This window comes from Mixophyes fleayi, chromosome 2 (assembly GCF_038048845.1).
Source record: "Mixophyes fleayi isolate aMixFle1 chromosome 2, aMixFle1.hap1, whole genome shotgun sequence".
Classification (NCBI taxonomy): Eukaryota; Metazoa; Chordata; class Amphibia; order Anura; family Limnodynastidae; genus Mixophyes; species Mixophyes fleayi.
In genome coordinates, this window is record NC_134403.1 from 79,894,470 (window position 1) to 79,907,259 (window position 12,790).

Here is a 12,790-nt window from a genome sequence, read left to right on the forward strand (position 1 = left end):
GAATAAATAATCCTGCAAAAGAAAAAACCTGGAAAAAAAACCTTCAAGGGTCACTGAGCAAGTACATCTATGTATCTCTATCTCTATACATCTATAGCTATATATATATATCTATATATGTAGGCGCCCCGGTGAGCTGCTTTGCCCGGGGGCCCATAATGTTGTTAAGATGGCCCTGCCTTTGGCACCTCAGTAAGATACTGTTAAATATGATTTTTTGTTAAGGCCTCATAAGGCCTTTGTTCAGCCATTTTATTGTAACTTGTATAGAAATATTATTTGCTAGAAGAGATTATTCATTTTTCTGTTAACTTGCAGTTTTGCAATATGTGAGCCTATGGCCTTGAAGTTGAACTAATAGGGAACACCTGAAGAATGTAACCAGTTATGAAAACAATAATGAGCTTCATATCCAGCTGGTAGTATGGGAGCTGTATCCATGGTGTTGCACATAGCATATCTCCAACTCCCCTTGAGATAAGAAATAATAGGCTCATCTGTCCTTAGAAGGGGGAGAAAAGTAAACACCTCAAGAATACGTGAGAAAGTTAATCAGTAGCGCTTCTCATAAGCTAGTGGTATAAACTATTGTGTGCATATGACGTAGGATTCATTTATTCAGTAGCCTATAAAAACCTGTATCTTTGTATCAATAAACTAGAGAATATTCCTTGTATACAGAACTTGGTCTGTGTCAATTCTCTCCAGCTGATTGAAGCGCTTCCAGATATACTTGACACCACAGGCTGACTTGGGTCAGAATTTTAGATCTAACAACTTGGAGGTCGCCACAGAGATTCGCTGTCCAGCAGGCTACAAGACAGACAACGGAGGTTTCCCAGCACATTGAACCCCAACATCCGCGGTCAGTAGATTTCTACTCGTTGGTCTTCCTAGTCTGGGTCACCTCATGTCTGTCTGAGGCACCTGACACGCGAATTTGTGAGTCTCAAGTATCATCTGATTAATATAATACAGTATTAACCCAATTTGTTTACTGTAATTGTATTGTTGATTAGATTTTTGAAAGATGATTGAATTTTGAGTGCATGTGTTTGTACCTATGTATAAAGCATAAAAGTCACATAAGACATTGATCAAAGAAGCATGTAATGGAATAGAGGGATTTAGAGAGTTATTGTTTTGAACATTGAGTGAACATTTTAGACACCATCCCCAGAGGTATATCAAAGAAGGGAGATTCTGTAATCTGCCCAAATTGTGTAAGAGAGATTTCCAAAAGACCTTCGTCCCAGATACTGTCAAAGAAGCTATTTAGCACAGACATCCAGTACAAGGAGTCCACAGAACGGGACGTCCAGTGCAAGGACAACCCACAGAAACTAGATAAGAGTCCCGATTTGGACTCAACAGAATACTGTCAATACGAGTAATATAGATAGTAAACAAATGACAGCAGCTCCCTCATAGATATGATGCACAAAGACTTAAGGAAATGGGGGAGTAGAAGGTCTGCAGGGAATTTTTCAAGAAAGCGGGGATAGCCAAAGATATGTGTGGATGGAGAAACAAAGGTGTTGCAAGTGGTAATGTGACAAGAACAAAGGGGTATTGAGATCAAACCCCAAGAGATTGTTTGAGGTGGCACAGGAAAGTTAAGAGATCTGAAAAGTCGAAATATATGTGGATATGCTAAATGCATCGGAAGCTGAATAATGAATCAAGTAGGTTGTATATTATAAATGTATGTTTGATCCTGTGCAGCTGAATAAGTGAAATGTGCCCCTCCCTTATTCTGTGTAAATGATTTCAGTGTGTTGAGATAAGAAGCACACTGTTTTTTGTTTTTTGACAATGTATGTAAAATTGAAAAAATGTGTCCGGAGTGCTGATTGATGATAACATGTTGAAGCTAACTTGTATTTAGTGTAATGCTGGGACTTGTAGTTCCACAGCAGTAGGCTGGAAGATGTCAGTTAAGTTTTCTTTCTCTGTATGTGAGTTTTGTCTCCGTCTTACTGCGTGTGAGAGAGATCCGTGATAATTCACATTGTTTGTTCTCTGTCTTAGTGCTCTATAAGGGAGATGTTTGATTTACTTTAAATCACAATGTTTGTCTGTCTTGTCCGTTTTTTACAAGAGACATGTTTCAAGGTTGAAAAAGTTGTACATTCATTGCTTAATGATAAGCTTTTAAAAAGATACAAAAGAAGTTTTAAAATGTTTGGTCCGATTGCACGGACAAGATTGTAAATAATGTACATTATCACTATAAGTACTAGTGTCAGAACAAAGCTGGCTGGGATCCAACAAGCCGTTTCTGTATTTGAACAAAATAATTTTGTTTCTGAAGTTCAGAAATATAGCTTTCTCTTTAATGAAGTTGAGAATTGTGGGAGTGAGCTTACATGCTGTTTTTATCTGTGTTAAAATGGCGCTGATGAATGTTCTCAGAAATCAGGAGGGTTTGTTATGCCTTTAAAGAAATGTTACGAGATAAAATGTCGTCTGTGAGCGAGACTTAAGTGAATATATTTTTACTTTGAACACGAAAATCACAGAATCTAGAAATATGTGTGAATATTTGGTCACGGGAGAGAGATTTTGTTGAGAAAATGTTGAATGATTTACAGACACAATGTATTGTGTCTAACGAGAGTACTCTGATTTATGAGACAGTGCTGCTTTTAAAATGGTTGAATACTTGGAACCAAGATTCCAGATTGAATGTTTCTAAACCCGGAAATTTAATTAGTGTCATTTAAAAGGGCTGTACTAAGAGATGATAAGAAAGGAGTGGCTTTGAACACTCGCCCAGGTCTCGTCACTTTGACATTCTCTATTTGTGAAATTAGGGACTGCCCCTTTGAGGAAATCAAGGCATGGAACGCATAGCGTCACAGTTAAGCTTTTAGCAGCTGTTCACTGGTTACCTGATAACAGTATACACGCATGTTACAGTTACAGTAATTCCTAGTAAATAAATGTTAATCTCTATGCAAAAGTTTTTTTTATTCACAGGTCTCCAGCTGCAAAGACCCATTAGGCAATCCAGATTGCATTGATTTAACTTCCAATGCACCATCTTTGCACCACAACAAACATAAGTATAAACTAATGAAGGATTTAAATAACGTAAACTCTTCTGAGTAATGATTACCTTGTTTTGGAAAGAGATATTAGAGTTTATGTGCTATTCGCATAGCAAATGCATGAACTAGGTGGTTTTTCTGTATGTGCAGAAAGCAAAAGGTTTTTATTTGTATCCTCATTACAGTTTTGAGTAAATCAGTGTTTGTAAAGACATTTACTGCCCTTATTTACTGTGCTATAATTGTCATATACTGTAAATAATTCTTTTTATTGTGGGTATGGTAATGCATTGATGGGAATTCTATATTTTTACAGAAATGAAAAAGATTTAAGACTTTAAGAGCAATTGTATGTGCTCCTGCATTAGCACTTCTGGATCATAGCAAGCCATTTATACTCTCCTCTGAGCAGAACCAAATGTTTAACCAATTTTAAGCTGAAATAACTTCAGCGCCAGCACTGGCTTTGCCAGATTATGACAAGCCTTTCACATTATTTTGTTATGAAGTCAGTGCACATGTACAAGGAGTACTGACACAAATACATGGTCGCAAGCTAAGGTCACTTGCATACTACTCTGCTTTAGTGCTTGAAAAGAGTATAGATATTGTGCTAGGACACCCAGTTACCTTAACGGTATCGTACGTTGTGACAGAAACCAAGCACAAGCAAAACATTTGTTACCGGCCAGATTTACTAAGTATGAAGATATACAGCACAAAGGACATTCCCTCCTATTGTGAAATGAGTGACATATAACACTTGCCGAGCGCACTGTGTATTTTCTTCCTCCCTTTCCTTTTTTATTAGAAGACAAAAAAAAAAAAAAAGGAAGCACAAGAGGCCCCAGAGCCTCTCATGTTCACAGATATATGTTAAGACCTTCAGACAAGGGGAATCTGAGTAAACTGTATTTTAAGTTTTTTAAAGGTCCAAGGGAGACCAGAGAGGGGAGTTCATTGATATTAGCAGGAGGAATATAGATTGCACGTTATTTTCCTTTGCTGTGCGCTGTAGATGTGTACTAGACTAGAAAGGAAAGCCAAGTTTGGAAGAACCAGACTCAGGCCCATAGTAATGTATAGATCATTATACATAATTAGAAAATTCTAATATGAAAGTTTAACCCAACCAAATAAAGAAAAGAGCAACCCATGACTACAGGGGTTTACACCCAATGCAGGAATGTGTTTGTGAGTATTGTGGCCCAACACATTATTATATACACTAATAGAACTGATGATGTGGCTTATTAACAGGTTATTTAAGCTAAGTGTTTCTCTTCCAGAAGAATTAAAGTTACCACATCTGTCTTAACCGTTGTACTGTACACTCCATCTAATGAGTGTAAACTTTGTGGAACTCAGAAACCAAGAACCTTTTCCTTGGATTCCACATGCTCCTTACTGAAGCCTATCCTAATGAAGTAGTACTGCTTACTCCCAGTAACGTTACACTTAAGCAGTGCACAATGTTGAATCCTGCTGCCTTATTGCAGCAAGTTTCAAAAGATGGGAGAAGTACCTGTATATATTGGGGTTACCCTAGGGATTTGGGGGAATTCCATTCCAGCTTGAACAGAAAGAAAGGAAAAAAAAAAAATGCAAACAAAATTTTTCTGAACATGATTGCATAGAACTAATGAAACAAGAATCTCTGGTTTTATCTCACATTAAAGATAAACCATTACCAGATGCAGACATCACTCTTTTTGTAGATGGTTCACACTATCACATAGATCCTGTCCCGTATACAGGGTGTGCTGTAACCACACACACAGAAATAGTGATACAACAGACTCTACCGAGTCACATGTCAGCACAAGAAGCTGAACTAAAGGCCCTGACACTTGCATGCATATATGCAAAAGGACAAAGAGTAAATATTTACACTGATTCAAGTTATGCATTTGTAATTGCGCATGATTATGGCCCTGTATGGAAAAGTAGGGACCTTATGGGTTCAGCAAGCAAACCAGTCAATATGATGAACATACCAGGGCACTGTTCACTGCATTCCAGCTGTTCTCCAAACAGTGATGAAGGTGAAGACACACACAGAGATACTACCCCCGAAGCTAAGTGAAATAGACCAGGCCGCACGAGAAGCCGCCATAGCCCCAGTACCCCAAGGGGAGTCTATTTACATGGTGACCCCCTGACCCCTGTTTGACCAGAGCACACTCCAACTTATGGAAAGACAAGCAACAGAAAATAAGAAAAAGACTTGGGCAATACATGGAGCACTAGAAGTGCAAGGAGTGGTGTAAAGGTCAGCGTTTGTGTCTGCCAAAAGTAGTTTATCCCATTATGGCCAATATAGCACACGAGAAAGTGCATCTGGGAAAAGATGCTATGGTTGTACTCGCTAGCAGCTTATGGATAGTACCAGGGTTCGCCCAAGCAGCACAGTCATTAGTGGCAGAATGCCTAGTCTGTGCACAAAGTAACCCGAGTAAGTCTGTCCTATGGAAAAGCACACCCCAGACATAATATCCCTATAAGAGGATACAGATAGACTTTATAACTTCCCAAATGCTCGGGCTTTGAGAATGTGCTTGTCTGTGTCAACTTCTTTAGTCACTGGCTGGAGACATGGCTGTATAGAAAAGCAAATGCTAAAGCATTAGCCAAGAAAATTGCGAATGAGGTAATCTGATGATATGGTGTACCAGAGGTCATTGTAAGTGACAGAGGGATACACTTTACGGGGCAAGGATTCCAGAAACTATCACACCCCCTACAGATCCCAAAGTTCAGGATGTATGGAGCGCCTTAATGGTACACTGAAATTGAAAATGCAGAAAATAATGGCTGAAACAGGTCTGCCATGGATCTCATGTTTACCTGCACTCAGTAAAAAATACTGCTAGGAAAGACACAGGTTTAACACCATATGAGATATTGTTTGGCACAGCAAACAGAACAGGCTGTTATTTTCCATAGCAACTACACCATGTATATAGTGATTTGTTGAATTATGTTGCCTTATTATAGAAACAACTAACTGAAATACATGGTCAAATATTCTCCTCCATTGCAAACCCTAATTTTGATACAGGTACCCATAAACTGCACCCTGGGGGGCTGGGTGGTCGTGAGAAAGCACATCAGGAGAAGTCTTGAACCCAGATACAAGGGTCCTTATCAAGTCCTGTTGACGACTCCCATGGCAGTGAAAGTACAGGAAAGAGACACCTGGATTCACGCATAACACTGCAAAGTCTTCAAATCAGGGGAGTCTTGTTCTGATAAATAGAAATGACTGTCTCATTGTATTGATATGTCTTGCCAGAATAATTGTGACTGAAGTAGGGATTAAGGCCTCCCTAACCCAGTATGAAACAGACAGTTAAGTGACATATTGCCTATGCCACTGTGAGAAACATATGGGAAGGAGTGCTCAACAATTTGCACTCATAGTAGAGTAAACTCTGAAAATGTCTTTGTGCAGATGCATAACCTCATTGGTAAAGTTGTCAGTAATGATTCATGTTGGATATTGGAAATATTGGCATTAGTAGCAAATGGTTTTGCAATCCTGTTGATCGTATAGGTGATAATGAAACTAAATATATGGCTGATTAAGAAGTTACTGACACTTGATTGTTGTCTCTCCAAAAAGGGAACCACTGAAAATCCCGAACCTCTGATGATCACAGAAATTACTTCTGAAACCTGACCAGACTATGAGTGTCATGAATTATTTGGACTAGCAAAGCCAAAGAACTGCAGAGTTTGCAACAAGAAACTACTAAAGATTGAACAAAGGACATGCAAGGCCTGCAGAACTACTATAGACTCATTAACTACCTACTAAGAAACCATCTTTTAAGAAACCATCTTCTAAGAAACCATCTTTTCTAGACATGGACATTTGCCAAAATGCATCTCCTCATAAATCAAGTTAGGACAGGGAGGATCACAGGCTTATTAGTGGGGGATGAGTTGACAGATTCCTAAGGGGACCAACTCTATGCATGTGGCCTCCTACATGTGTATAAGTACCTGCTTATTAAGAATGTGGTTCTATAGATAGGATTAGGTAGGTAGGAGGAGAAAGGGTCGAAAATTGAATAAAAGATGGGAAATGTTAAATATGATTTTTTGTTAAGGCCTCATAAGGCCTTTGTTCAGCCATTTTATTGTAACTTGTATAGAAATATTATTTGCTAGAAGAGATTATTCATTTTTCTGTTAACTTGCAGTTTTGCAATATGTGAGCCTATGGCCTTGAAGTTGAACTAATAGGGAACACCTGAAGAATGTAACCAGTTATGAAAACAATAATGAGCTTCATATCCAGCTGGTAGTATGGGAGCTGTATCCATGGTGTTGCACATAGCATATCTCCAACTCCCCTTGAGATAAGAAATAATAGGCTCATCTGTCCTTAGAAGGGGGAGAAAAGTAAACACCTCAAGAATACGTGAGAAAGTTAATCAGTAGCGCTTCTCATAAGCTAGTGGTATAAACTATTGTGTGCATATGACGTAGGATTCATTTATTCAGTAGCCTATAAAAACCTGTATCTTTGTATCAATAAACTAGAGAATATTCCTTGTATACAGAACTTGGTCTGTGTCAATTCTCTCCAGCTGATTGAAGCGCTTCCAGATATACTTGACACCACAGGCTGACTTGGGTCAGAATTTTAGATCTAACAATACTCTAACAGTTACTACAGTACTTCATCCTTGCTGTAAAGCAGGTAGACTATTGTGTATCCTGATTGGTCACCTGCGAATGGGGGGAAAACACTTCTTTCTTCCTGGGGTCTCAAAGGTCAATGGTCTACACACATCTGAGTGTATTAAGTCCTGATGCTGTTCAGCTCTGATAATGTTTGTTTGCAGAAAATATTTCCTTGTTATTTTCCCCTTCTAGCAACTAATGCATTTTATCATCTGGCTGCACTGATCAATCTTCATGCCAATAGTGAGTGCTATTTAGCTAGCTTCACTATTGCTTTGGGGTTGGTATGATAGCAGGGCCGCCATCAGAAATCATGGGGCCCAGCACGGCCCCCCCCCCCCCCGATGAGAGCGCCCCCCGATGAGCAACAGCGCAGCACAAACTTACCTGGGGGCCCGCTGTCTTGCAGTCCGCTGATCTCCGCTACTCTGCGTTGATGTGCAGATCTGCCTGTGACAGCCAGATCACATGATCGCAGGGGAATGATTCCTTCACCCCTGCGATCACATTCTGGTGCCTGGTTGTCACGGTGACAGCCAGGCTGAAGACATCAGCGCAGAGTAGCGGAGATCAGCGGGCTGCAAGACAGCGAGCCCCCAGGTAAGTTTGTGTTGCGCTGTTGTACAGGGGCCCCTGGTGAGCCCAGGCCCGGTACAACAGTACCTCCCGTACCCCCCTGATGGCGGCCCTGCATGTTAGTGTAACATGTGGATGCAGTACATATGTTCATCCTGCTTGACAGAGTTGGCCCAGTCTCTGCACTTCAGCTGACATAGAACAATTCATCAGTGATTTTTCCTTCTGCAAGTCTGACTCACTTTTGTCATGATGCAACTATCAACCTTGAATATCATAACATTGCCTTGGTCTGTGAGTTTCTCTACAACGGGTATTTATAATATATTATTTACTGGTGTCTTTCTGGTTAATGGAGGGGAACATGGGCAGTGAAAGTAACCTTCTCCTGTTCTTCCTTGGGTAATATACTATTCATTAACTACGGTAATTCTTCCTGTCTTCCCTTGGTGACGGTATAAGAAATGGTTACTATCCTTAGTCATGCTTGATGACGCACCCACATTGATATTAAAGTCAGCCTCAATACCTTAAGTGCTGTCACCCCTTTTACAGCACTTGTGGCTTTCTATTGATTACTTTGCTTCTTCCGCTGAATCATTCAAGCTTTTCAAACGTGGCAGCCAACCTTTAGGTGACCATTTTATTTCTTCCTGTTAAACATTCACATTTTTCACATTGCTGATGATAGTTCAGAGCTCTAATCTCAGAGCTGTGTAACTGTGCGAGAGGGGCGACTGCCCAGGCCGCAACGCTGAAGTGGGGAGCAGTTTATGAATGCTTTAGGTTCCAGGTTCATGAGGGCTAGGGGGGTGGCAGTTTTCCTTCTTGCCCCAGTTAAGGCTCTGCCTAATCATGTGTCTTTATTGCTGATTCTGGTTGGGGCACTTGGTCATTGTCTGCGTTTTCTGTTTTCTACAATCTTGCCTTTAACAAATTGTAATGTAAGGTTGTCTTCTGGTAGAGCATCAAGTATGGTCACAAGGTTTTCATAACTGTCTGGGAAAACCACGGAGTAGCAACACCTATACATGGAAGTCTTTTATCTCTTCTTCAATAAACAGAGATGGTCTATCATTCCTAAGGCTCTTCTTGTGTTAATATGCATGTGCTGGTTCATAACCTGCATAGTTTGATTTAGTTTTCTGAACAAATACAATTTAAAGCTGTCATTTTCCCTTTTTTGTACTTTCAGTAGCTTCTCCTCCATTTATTTTGCAGGATCACATTTTCATATGCTCACATTAGTTGTTGTGCTTGCCTCCATTCTGCTATATTGTATAAATTGATTTAATTAAACCAAAATGAGTGACAAAGATTGCCGTGACCCTTTTAAAAAGTCAGGTGTGGCTGAATTTTGAAAACACAGGAATATAAACACTGGAGGGTGGGGTGTGGGGGGCTGAAAGAAGTCAGATTTGAAAGGACAAATTAGTGTTTAGCTACCACGTATTAGCGGGGCGTGAAAGGCGAGAGGGCATTATGAGGAGGGGGAGGGCTGGTAAATTTTGACCTGGGGGGCAACACTCAATTCAGCAGTCTATTTTAAAGGGAAAAAAATGCAGATGGCCAGTGACCCAGCCTAAGGTAGGCCACTATGAGACCGGCCCCCCCAGCCCAGCCTGCTCCTGATGAGCGTATTAGCCTAGGGCGGCATGAACCCTTAATCATACTTGCCAACATTGGCAAGGACTGTTGCAGGTGATCAGGGAGAGGTGGGCATGTTGGGGGTGGGGCCAAATGGTGTGACCAGTCAGGCCCCACCCCCAACACGCCCACTTTCCCCTGATCTCCCGGAGCAGCCCTAAGCCCAAACATCAATCACTATTTCCGGCCAATTACAACCGGGGACAGGGCCACAATGACACGCAATTTGCATCCTAAGCACGACTTTACTATTGTGGCGATTAGGATTCAGAGGTTGCCCTGCTTTCCCAGAATTTCAGTAGACTAAGCAGCTATGCCCTTAATCGAGCCCTGCTTGTAAGTTAATTGGCATCTGACAAAATGGACTCTAGACTCTAAGCTCCAATAAGGGGACAGGGACCAATGTGAATAACTATATATTCTCTGTACAGTGCTGTATAATTTGATTGCCACTATATAAATAAACAATAATAATACATGCACCTTGGAAGACCAGTGCTTTGCCTGTTTTTCCTATACATCTTTGTCATATGCAGTACTTCCCCACTGTAGAACACTGCTGTTTTTTTGGCCCCTTGTACATGATTGAAAGTATATATATATATATATATATATATATATATATATATATATATATATATATATATATAACAAATAGATATGATGTAGGCGCCTTCTTTGGATAGATATATTCAAAAAATATATGTACCAGAATGTTGATAATAATAGACATTTGAAAAGTTATGGATGATTCTTCTATGTGTCAATATCCTTTCAGGAACGTCTGGGAAGGTCAGGTACTCTCACAGAGAAAATGGAAAAAAAATACATAATAGTATAATATCCTTTTAAAAGTGTGAACTTTCACCACAGGACAATATGCAATAAGTATGTGTACCAGAAAGATATAAATGTATGCTTATCTGTATCTGTTGACACTGGCGTTGGATCTTTCAGCAGGTGTTCCTTCCGGATGCAAGATCCGTATACATGGATGCCTTCAGATCTGTGCTCTTCATATGTCATATCCATCAGCTGAAAAGATCATGGGCAGGGCCTGATCAACCACTAGGCTGACCAGGCTGCAGCCTGGGGCGCTGGGTCCCGGGGGGCGCTGCCCTGTGGGTATTTTTAAAAAAAAAAATTTTTTTTTTTTTTCTTCATTCATTTTTTTTTTTCGGGGTGGGGGAGGGGGGGGGTCGCCGCGGGGGGGTGGAGGGCTCGACAATCAAAAGCAATGGTGGTCAGTGGTTAGCAACACACAGCCAATCGCCAGGCTACCTGTTGCTGTGCAGCAGACAGGAAGCAGGACGTCTTCACTTCCTATCTGCTTATCTGAGGAGAGGAGCGACGCTGGCACAACTACAGGTAAGTGAAGGGGGGAACTGCCCCGCATATCTATAGGGAGGGGGGGGGAACTGCCCCGCATATCTATAGGGAGGGGGGGGGAACTGCCCTGCATATCTATAGGGAGGGGGGGGGAACTGCCCTGCATATCTATAGGGAGGGGGGGGAACTGCCCTGCATATCTATAGGGAGGGGGGGGAACTGCCCTGCATATCTATAGGGAGGGGGGGGGGAACTGCCCTGCATATCTATAGGGAGGGGGGGAACTGCCCTGCATATCTATAGGGAGGGGGGGAACTGCCCTGCATATCTATAGGGAGGGGGGGGAACTGCCCTGCATATCTATAGGGAGGGGGGGAACTGCCCTGCATATCTATAGGGAGGGGGGGGGAACTGCCCTGCATATCAATAGGGAGGGGGGGGAACTGCCCTGCATATCTATAGGGAGGGGGGGGAACTGCCTTGCATATCTATAGGGAGGGGGGGGGGGAACTGCCCTGCATATCTATAGGGAGGGGGGGGGGGGAACTGCCCTGCATATCTATAGGGAGGGGGGGGGAACTGCCCTGCATACCTATAGGGAGGGGGGGAACTGCCCTGCATATCAATAGGGAGGGGGGGGGAACTGCCCTGCATATCAATAGGGAGGGGGGGGAACTGCCCTGCATATCAATAGGGAGGGGGTGGAACTGCCCTGCATATCTATAGGGAGGGGGGGAACTGCCCTGCATATCAATAGGGAGGGGGGGGGGAACTGCCCTGCATATCAATAGGGAGGGGGGGGGAACTGCCCTGCATATCAATAGGGAGGGGGGGGGGAACTGCCCTGCATATCAATAGGGAGGGGGGGGAACTGCCCTGCATATCTATAGGGAGGGGGGGGACTGCCCTGCATATCTATAGGGAGGGGGGGGGGAACTGCCCTGCATATCTATAGGGAGGGGGGGGAGCTGCCCTGCATATCTATAGGGAGGGGGGGGAGCTGCCCTGCATATCTATAGGGAGGGGGGGGAACTGCCCTGCATATCTATAGAGAGGGGGGGGGGGAACTACCCTGCATATCTATAGGGAGGGGGGGGGACTACCCTGCATATCTATAGGGAGGGAGAGGGGGGACTGTCATGCATATGTATTGGGAGGGAGAGGGGGACTGTCATGAAAATCTATAGGGAGGGAGAGAGGTTGATATGTATGAAGGAGGGCAGAGGAGGGGGGCTGATATATGTGACTGGGGGAGTTTTGATGTGACGGGGGGGGGATAGCTAGCTAGCAGAGTGGAGGTAAGGAAAATAGCTGCAAGGGGGATGGATGCAGGATGGGAGGTAAAGAAAATGGCTGCAGCAGGGGTTAAGGAAAATGGCTGTGGGGGGGGGGGTTGTGGTTAAGGAAAATGGCTGCAGGGGGTATTTAAAAAATACAGCAGCTTTGGGGGGCAGAATCTCATGGTTGTGTGGTGGTCACATGGGTGGTCT

General features: G+C 42.5%; 1 long non-coding RNA gene across 2 annotated transcripts; it reads left to right on the forward strand.

Moving 5' to 3' along the window:
- Nucleotides 1-206: 206 nt before the first annotated feature.
- LOC142141175 (uncharacterized) lies at nucleotides 207-6,916 on the forward strand. Of its 2 annotated transcripts, XR_012688625.1 has the most exons (3): nucleotides 1,165-2,242; nucleotides 2,345-4,247; nucleotides 6,115-6,916. It is a non-coding gene; the product is annotated as an uncharacterized LOC142141175 (long non-coding RNA). The 2 variants fall into 2 exon arrangements; XR_012688624.1 differs by having other exon boundaries at nucleotides 207-4,247.
- The last annotated feature ends 5,874 nt before the right edge of the window (nucleotides 6,917-12,790 follow it).